Genomic DNA, 8,073 nt, shown 5'->3' on the forward strand with positions numbered 1-8,073 from the left:
CTGGCCATTTTTTGGTTGCAGCCATCATTGTTGTTTGGTGGGCCCGGGCTGGGGATTCGAACCTGCCACCTTAGGTATATGTGGCTGGCGCCTTAGCCGCTTGAGCCACAGGCGCCGAGCCTGAAGCCTGAGCATTAGATGGTCCACACTTGAATCTGTAACAGAGTGTGTTCACTAGGTCATCACTCCAAATTCAGAAGGTTTAAGGGTTGGACACAGTGGCTCACACCTATAATCTTAATACTCTGGAGAGCCCAGGGGGCAGGATTCCTTCAGCTCAGGAGTTTGAGACCAGTACAAATAGAGTGAGACCCTGCCTCTACTAAAAATAGAAAAATTAATATGGGTGTTATGCATCCATTGGTGTTAGGCACCTGTACTCCCAGCTACTTAGGAATCTGAGGCAGGAGGATCACTTGAGCCCAGGAGTTTAAGGTTGCTGTGAGCTATGATGCCACTGTAGTGTGGGCAGTAAAGGAGGCCCTGTCTCAAAAAAGAATAATAAAATGAGATAATGTCTTAGTCCTTTCCTGCTGCTATAACAAAGTACCTTAGACTGACTAATTTATAAACAATAGAAATTTATTTCTCACAGTTCTGGAGGCTGGGAACTTAAAAATAAGGCACCAGCAAGTTCCATGTCTGGTGAGGGCCTATTCCTCATAGATGGCACTTTCTAGAAACTATGTCTTCATGTGGTAGAAAGGACAGAAGAGGCAAGCAGATTCCCTTAGGCCTTTCTGTTAGGACACTAATCCTATTCATTGGAGCAGTGTCTTTATGACAAAATCACCTCCAAAGGGTCCCACCTCTCAATACTCCTGGCTTAGAGTTGTTAAGTTTCAACCTGAGTTTTGCAGGGACACAAACATTCATACCATGTCAACCATTACAGATGAAGGGAATGGGGGAAAAGAGAACTGTGTGTAAGAAATGTTCACAAAACGAGGTGGCTCCTGTGGTTCAGTGGGCAGGGCACCAGCCCCATATACCAAGGGTGGTGGGTTCAAACCTGGCCCCAGCCAAACTGCAGCAAAAAAATAACCGGGTGTTATGGCAAGCACCTGTGGTCCCAGCTACTCTGGAGGCTGAAGCAAGAGAATTGTCTAAGCCCAGAGTTGGAGGTTGCTATGAGCTGTGACACTACGGCACTCTACCAAGGGCTACAAAGTGAGACTCTGTATTAAAAAAAATGTTCACAAAATTAATCCTTTGGACTGAGTTTTCACAATCTCACATGTGTGAGATGTGCCTCCTTGTTACATTGTTGGCACATTACCAGTCTGGCATGGGGAAGAAACAGGTTCACAAAATTTTGGAAAATAAAACAATGGGGGTGAAGCTGGGTGTGGTGGCTCATACTTCAATTTATGAAAAACCTACAGCTAACACGTTACTTTGGAAGTTAAGCTTTCCTGGCTCGGCGCCTATAGCTCAACCCGCTAAGGCTCCAGCCATGTACACCTAAGGTGGCGGGTTCAAATCCCCAGCCCGGACACGCCAAACAACAATGACGGCTGCAACCAAAAAATAGCCGGGCATTGTGGTGGCAGGCGCCTGTGGTCCCAGCTACTTGGGAGGCGGAGGCAGGAGACTCGCTTGAGCCCAGGAGTTGGAGGTTGCTGTGAGCTGTGATGCCACAGCACTCTACCCAGGGGAACAGCTTGAGGCGCTGTCTCAAAAAAAAAAAAAGAAGTTAAGCTTTCCTCCTAAGAATAAGAGTAAGGCAACAGTGCCCACTAGACAACATGGTGGTCCCTGTGCCTACCTTTTAAAAATTCTAATCATAGCACTCTTTTTTTTTTTTTGAGACAGAGCCTCAAGCTATCCCCCTGGGTAGAGTGCCATGACGTTACAGCTCACAGCAACCTCCAACTCCTGGGCTCAAGTGAGTCTCCTGCCTCCGCCTCCCAAGCAGCTGGGACCACAGGCGCCCGCTACAACACCTGGCTATTTTTTGGTTGTAGCCGTCATTGTTGTTTGGCGGGCCTGGGCTGGATTCGAACCCACCACCTTAGCCACTTGAGCCACAGGCGCCGAGCCATCATAGCACTCTTGGGGCTGAGGCAGGAGGATCCCTTGAGCACAGGAGTTTAAAACCAGCCCCAGCAAGTGGGAAACCTCTACTAAAACTAGAAAAAAAAAAATATTTAGCCAAGCATTATGGCAGGGGCCTGTAGTCCCAGGGACTCAGGAGGCAGAAGCAGGAGGATCACTTGAACCCAGGAATTAGAGGTTGCTGCGAGCTAGAGTGATGCCACAGCATTCTAGCCTGGGTGACAGGCTAAAAAACAAAACAAAACCAAAAAATAACTTTTGTATTTCAATCCTAATCCATATGTGCATTGCCTTTTTATGCCCTCTTACAACCTTCCTCTGCTATCTGCTCCTATCTGAGCTCTGAATGCCCGGTTCCTTCGACTGTCACTCACGCCTTCCAGATCCTTTCCCCACCTGAGCTGATCTTGCCTGGAAGCCTCTGGTTTGGAGGATCTTTCTCAAAATTTAGCAGCTGCAATGAGGTATGGCCCTCCAGGGGTCAGTGCAGCTTACAAGCAGGGCACAGGACAGCTGCTGGTGCTTACACTCTGCACCCCTAGGCCCCTCTCAGTTCCTATCTGCAGGCTGATGTCACCACGGCAGGAACTTGAGTGTCTTCATTGCCTCCCTTGTTTGTCACATAATTCTCCTATTTTTTTTTTGTAGAGACAGAGTCTCACTTTATAGCCCTCTGTAAAGCCATAGCATCACACAGCTCACAGCAACCTCCAACTCCTGGGCTTAAGCAATTCTCCTGCCTCAACCTCCCAAGTAGCTGGGACCACAGGCGCCTGCACAATGCCTGGCCATTTTTTTGTTGCAATTTGGCTGAGGCAGGGCTCGAACCTGCCACCCTCTGTATATGGGGCCAGCGCCCTACCCACTGAGCCACAGGCACGGCCCAGTTGAGACAATTCACGATCTATGTACATATGTATGTGCATATGTAAATATGCAGAGGCAGAGGAGAGCCAGGACGATTCTCTCTCATTCCCCACCTGCCCCAAGGCCAGTGTTAGTTATCCTGCTGCTGTGTTTGTTAGGTGGGATGACTGAATGGCAGCTCCCTGTGAGGTCTAATTCCTAGTTAAGGCTCAGCAGTGGCTGGAGGACATCCACCTCCTCTTACTTCCACCTGTGGCAGCCCCAGGAAAACAAAGAAAGGCATCATGTCCTCTAATTAAGGACTTACTGAAAATAGGCCAGATGTGATGGTTCATGCCTATAATTCCAATACTTTGGGAGGCTAAGTGGGAGGATCACTTGAGGTGAGGAGTTTGAGACCAGCCTAGGCAACAGCAAGACCCTGTCTATACAAAAAGTTTAAAAAATAATTAGCTGGATGTGATGGCTTGCATCTGTCTTCTGGCTACTTGGGAGGCTGAAGCAGGAAGATTCTTTGAGGCCAGGAGTTTGAGATTTGCCCGGGCAACATAGGGCAACCCTGCTCCCCCCTACTCACCAAAACCAAACTTACTGAGTTGGCCCCTGGAATAGACCCAGTTCTTACAATGATAGGATCCCTGAATCTTTAGCTAGAAGTGAGCTTAGAGATGATTTCATTTTAGAAATTAAGAAACTGAGGACCAGAGAGGGGAGGAGATTTGCTCATGGTCACACAGCCAGTGAGCACAGATTTCCAACTTCCAGACATTCTCCTTCCTTTATTAGTTCTTTCTCCACCTTGCTGAGCGAAGGGGTCTGTATGGCTGCCCAAGCCTCTTGGCTGTCACATCCCACCGCCTGCTCAGTAGCCAGGGATAGGGGGGACTTGTAGGAGGATAAAGTGAGATCATTCACCAGGTCAGAGGCTGTGTTGAGAGGACACAGGAAAGCAAGTGGCCAAAATGAAGAGTTGGGATAAATACTCCATTTCACTTTTCCAGGGACTTTGGACAGCAACTATTGCAAACACCTCTAGAGTTCCCTCCTAAACATGAGCTTGTGTATGTGACACCTTGGCATGGTGAGCAGGAGGCCAATGATAGCTGTGTTAACAGGTGGGCTGAGCCCCAGAAAAGCGATGTGTGAGCTGGATTATAGCAGGGGCTGGACAAGGTCAGGGAATCTGCTCTGCTCGACTAGGCCTGCAGGAAGGCCCTCAAGGCTTTTTAGGGGTACCCTGGGAAGACAGGGGGAGGGTTTCTTTAGAAGCTGGCAGAGCCTCAGGAGTCCTGTGTCCTCACCTATAGGGAGCTCACCAAACCTGTCTGACACCTGAGCTCAGGGCAGCTCCTTTTCTGGCCCAGCTCATGTTCCTGTCTGGGGGACATGCCCTGTCTTGGTAGTAACTGAAGACCACTGTCTACTGTTAGAGATGGAAACTAAACCATAGCTTTGGGTAGGGCCACTGGGTATTCATGACAGGGTCACTGCCTGGAAGCAGGCTGACTAAGAGCACAAGGGATGCGAAATCTGGGAAGCAATTTGCAGTTCCCTGAATGCATTCTCTTGTTTGCCTGGAGGTCCTTGGGCCTGTGGCCTTCTCTGCTGGGGATAGTTCAGCCCCCAGCCCCATGTCCTCTAGCTAGATAACTTATTCCAGGCATCCTCAAACTTTTTAAACAGGGGCCAGTTCACTCTCCTTCAGACCGTTGGAGGGCCGGACTGCAGCCCTCGGATGAGTCAGCTGCTAAATAGGACAGGCAGTGGCAGCAAAAACACCTGGCGGCTGGATAAATGTCCTAGGCGGGCTGCATGTGGCCTGCAGGCCATAGTTTGAGGATGCCTGACTTATTCTCATAAGCTCTTCTTAGTCATAACCTCCTCTGGGAGATCTTCCCTGAGCTTCTAATTGAAGAGTCTCTGGCTCCTGGAACTCCCTATCTTAGAATTTAGCACCAAGTACTGAGCTTGCTGGTTTGCATGTACATTGAGTTTTCTAACTGTCCAATGTGTGTCTTCTCGAGCTATAGGGGGCAGTGTACTACACAGGCCCATATTAAGCTATGAAATCATGTTGTTCCAATATCTTTTTTTTTTGTCCACTTGAGCTATCAATTACTGGGGGAGGTATATTAAAAATTTTCTGTGTCAGTGTTGTACTTGTCAAGTTGTCATTGTAGTTTTAATTTTTTTCTTTTTTGAGACAGAGTCTTGCTTTGTCACCCCACAGCAACCTCAAACTCCTGGGCTCAAGTGATCCTCTTGCCTCAGCCTCCTGAGTAGCAGGACAACGAGCTTATTTTTCTGTTTTCAGTACAGACGGGGGGTCTTGCTTTTGCTCAGTCTGATCTTGAATGCCTGAGCTCAAGAGATCCCCCGCCTCAGCCTCCCAGAGTGCTAGGATTACAGGAGCGAGCCACTGTGCCTGGCCTGCATGATGACGTATTTTTGAAGCTATCTTATTAGGTGCATATAGGCTTTTAATTTTAATCCTTTAAATTTTTATCCTTTCATTTAATTTGTTCCTTTTATCAATGTATCCTCTATTTATAATAGCATGATTTCCACCTCTCCCCCCAATTTATGTGCATTTTCCTTTGAAAAAATGTTAAAGACTGCATGGATAAACCAAATTTAATTAATTTGGCCTCTATTATTGGACATGTATTATTCCTAATTTTTCACTTTTATAAACCACATAGCAATAAGCACCCTTTTATCAGTTCTTTCCAATGATGTCCTCTTGTAGGTAAATTTCTTGTAATGGAATCATGAGGTTGGGGTGTACGAACATTTTAAAGACTTTTCATATTTGTTGCCCCTTCATCAAGTCTGAACTTTCTGTGCCTGTGCCACCCAGCTGCCTCCTGTTGAGCTATCTGTTCTTAAAACCTCTCAATATGACTCAGCGCCTACAGTTCAGTGGTTAGGGTGCCGGCCACATGCACCAGAGCTGGTGGGTTCGAGCCAGGCCCAAGCCAGCTAAAACAACAAAGGCAACAACAAAAAAAAAAGCCGGGTTGTGGTGGACATCCTTAGTCCCAGATACTTGGGAGGCTGAGGCAAGAGAATCACTTAAATCCAAGAGTTTGAGGTTGCTGTGAGCTGTGACACCATGGCACTCTACCAAGGGTGACATAGGGACACTGTCTCCAAAAATATAAACATAATAATAAATAACATAAAATAAAATCCCTCAGTGTGTTTGACTTGAACTTTTTTCATCACCCTGGCAGTCTCCCCCCACCCCACTATTTGTACACTTGGTAAGCTTTAAAATTTTGAACTTGTGTTATTCCTTTTAAATTTCACCTGTCAGATTGGCCGGATCATCCCTGCAACCTGCCTCTCTCTCAGCTCTGATTTGGCAGTATCTGGTACCGACACAGGGGCACGTCTTCTGTAGCTTCACTCAGTCGGTGATGGAAATGATGGGAAAAGAACTCCAGAGCAAAACACTGGAAACCACCCCATGGGGCTATCAAGTTCTTCTTCAATAAGACTAATAGTTTATTAAACATTTATTATGTACTGGTCACTACATATATGTTAACTCACTTAATCATCAGCACAACCCCCCAAATTCAGTATTTTGGTCTCTGTTTTAAGACATAGGGATCGAAATTCAGAGAGGAACTCAGCCTAACTGGTCACACTGCTCCTGAGTGAGCAGGTAGAAGATTCCAACTCCAAACTTAGGTTCTGGCCTTTGGTCAAATGGTCAGCCCTGCTCTATGGGAGTCTACCACCAGGTGGCAGTAGAGCCAGTGGGCGCTGGTTTGCGATCTGAAATTAGCCATGAAAATTGCATTTTTTCCGTATAAGTGTAGCACTGACTTTTATTGACATAACTAAAACGAGATTATTTAATAGAATAAACATTAACTCAACAGGCACATTCCTTGGGTAAAAAGATAGTAAAGCAAACAGACCTTTGAACTTAGAACTTTCTAGCCTAGATTTCACCAATACAATTCCTCAGGGGAAAATCTCCCTTTTTTGTAACTCATCTACACTTGGATGATTTTCCCAGATTTTCTGCCCACTCTGTGCTGCCTCTGCCCCTAGTGCTAGCACAGCCTTGGTGGTAACCAAGGCCATAGGATGATCTTCTACTGGGAGACCAGCCGGTGGTGACCGTGAAAGCTTCCAGGGGGTGGGGAGATGCCCTTCTAACAGACATTCCTGATTTGGGAGAAATCCCTTGCCTCCCCAGCCACCCCTCCATCCCCCCAAAGTGGGAAGAAGGACATGCTTCTTTCTGATCTAAGAGCATGCAAACAAATCTCATGTCTTAAATCTCCCTGTCACATTTTGAGATTTTTTTTTTTTTTTGAGACAGTGTCTCACTTTGTCACCCTTAGTAGAGTGCTGTGGAGTCATTCATATCTCACAGCAACATCAGACTCTTGAGCTCAAGCGATTCTCTTGCCTCAGCCTCCCAAGTAGCTGGGACTACAGGCACCGCCACAAGAGACAGGGTCTCGGGCTTAGTGCCTGTGGCTCTAGTGGCTAAGGTGCCAGCCACATACACCTAAGGTGGTGGGTTCAAATCCAGCCCGTGCCCACCAAACAACAATGATGGCTGCAACCAAAAAATAGCTGGGCGTTGTGGCAGGCGCCTGTGGTCCCAGCTACTTGGGAGGCTAAGGCAGGAGACTCGCTTGAGCCCAGGGGTTGGAGGTTGCTGTGAGCTGTGATGCGATGGCACTCTACCCAGGGGGATAGCCTGAGGCTCTGTTTCAAAAAAAAAAAAAAGAGAGAGAGACAGGGTCTCACTCTGGCTCTGGCTGGTCTCGAACCTGTGAGCTCAAGCAATCCACCCATCTTGGCCTCACAGAGTGCTGGGGTAACAGGTACGAACCAGTGGCTTGCCTGGCCCTGGGATTTTTTTTCACCTTTTTTGGGGGGGATTTTATTCTTCAAACATCTCCCCCTTTTTTAGCATTCCTATACAAACACAAGGCTTTGCCTGCTGATTTCCCCCTGATGGTTGGCATAATCTTTTTCAAACTCTTGGAACATACATTTGACTTCTTTAGCTGCATTATGTTGCAACAGAAATAGAACATAAAAAGGACTTTCTGGCTCGGTGTCTGTGGCTCAAGTAGCTAAGGCGCCAGCCACATACACCCAAGGTGGCAGGTT

Source organism: Otolemur garnettii, unplaced genomic scaffold (assembly GCF_000181295.1).
Source record: "Otolemur garnettii isolate 467f Iridium unplaced genomic scaffold, OtoGar3 scaffold00089, whole genome shotgun sequence".
Lineage (NCBI taxonomy): Eukaryota > Metazoa > Chordata > Mammalia > Primates > Galagidae > Otolemur > Otolemur garnettii.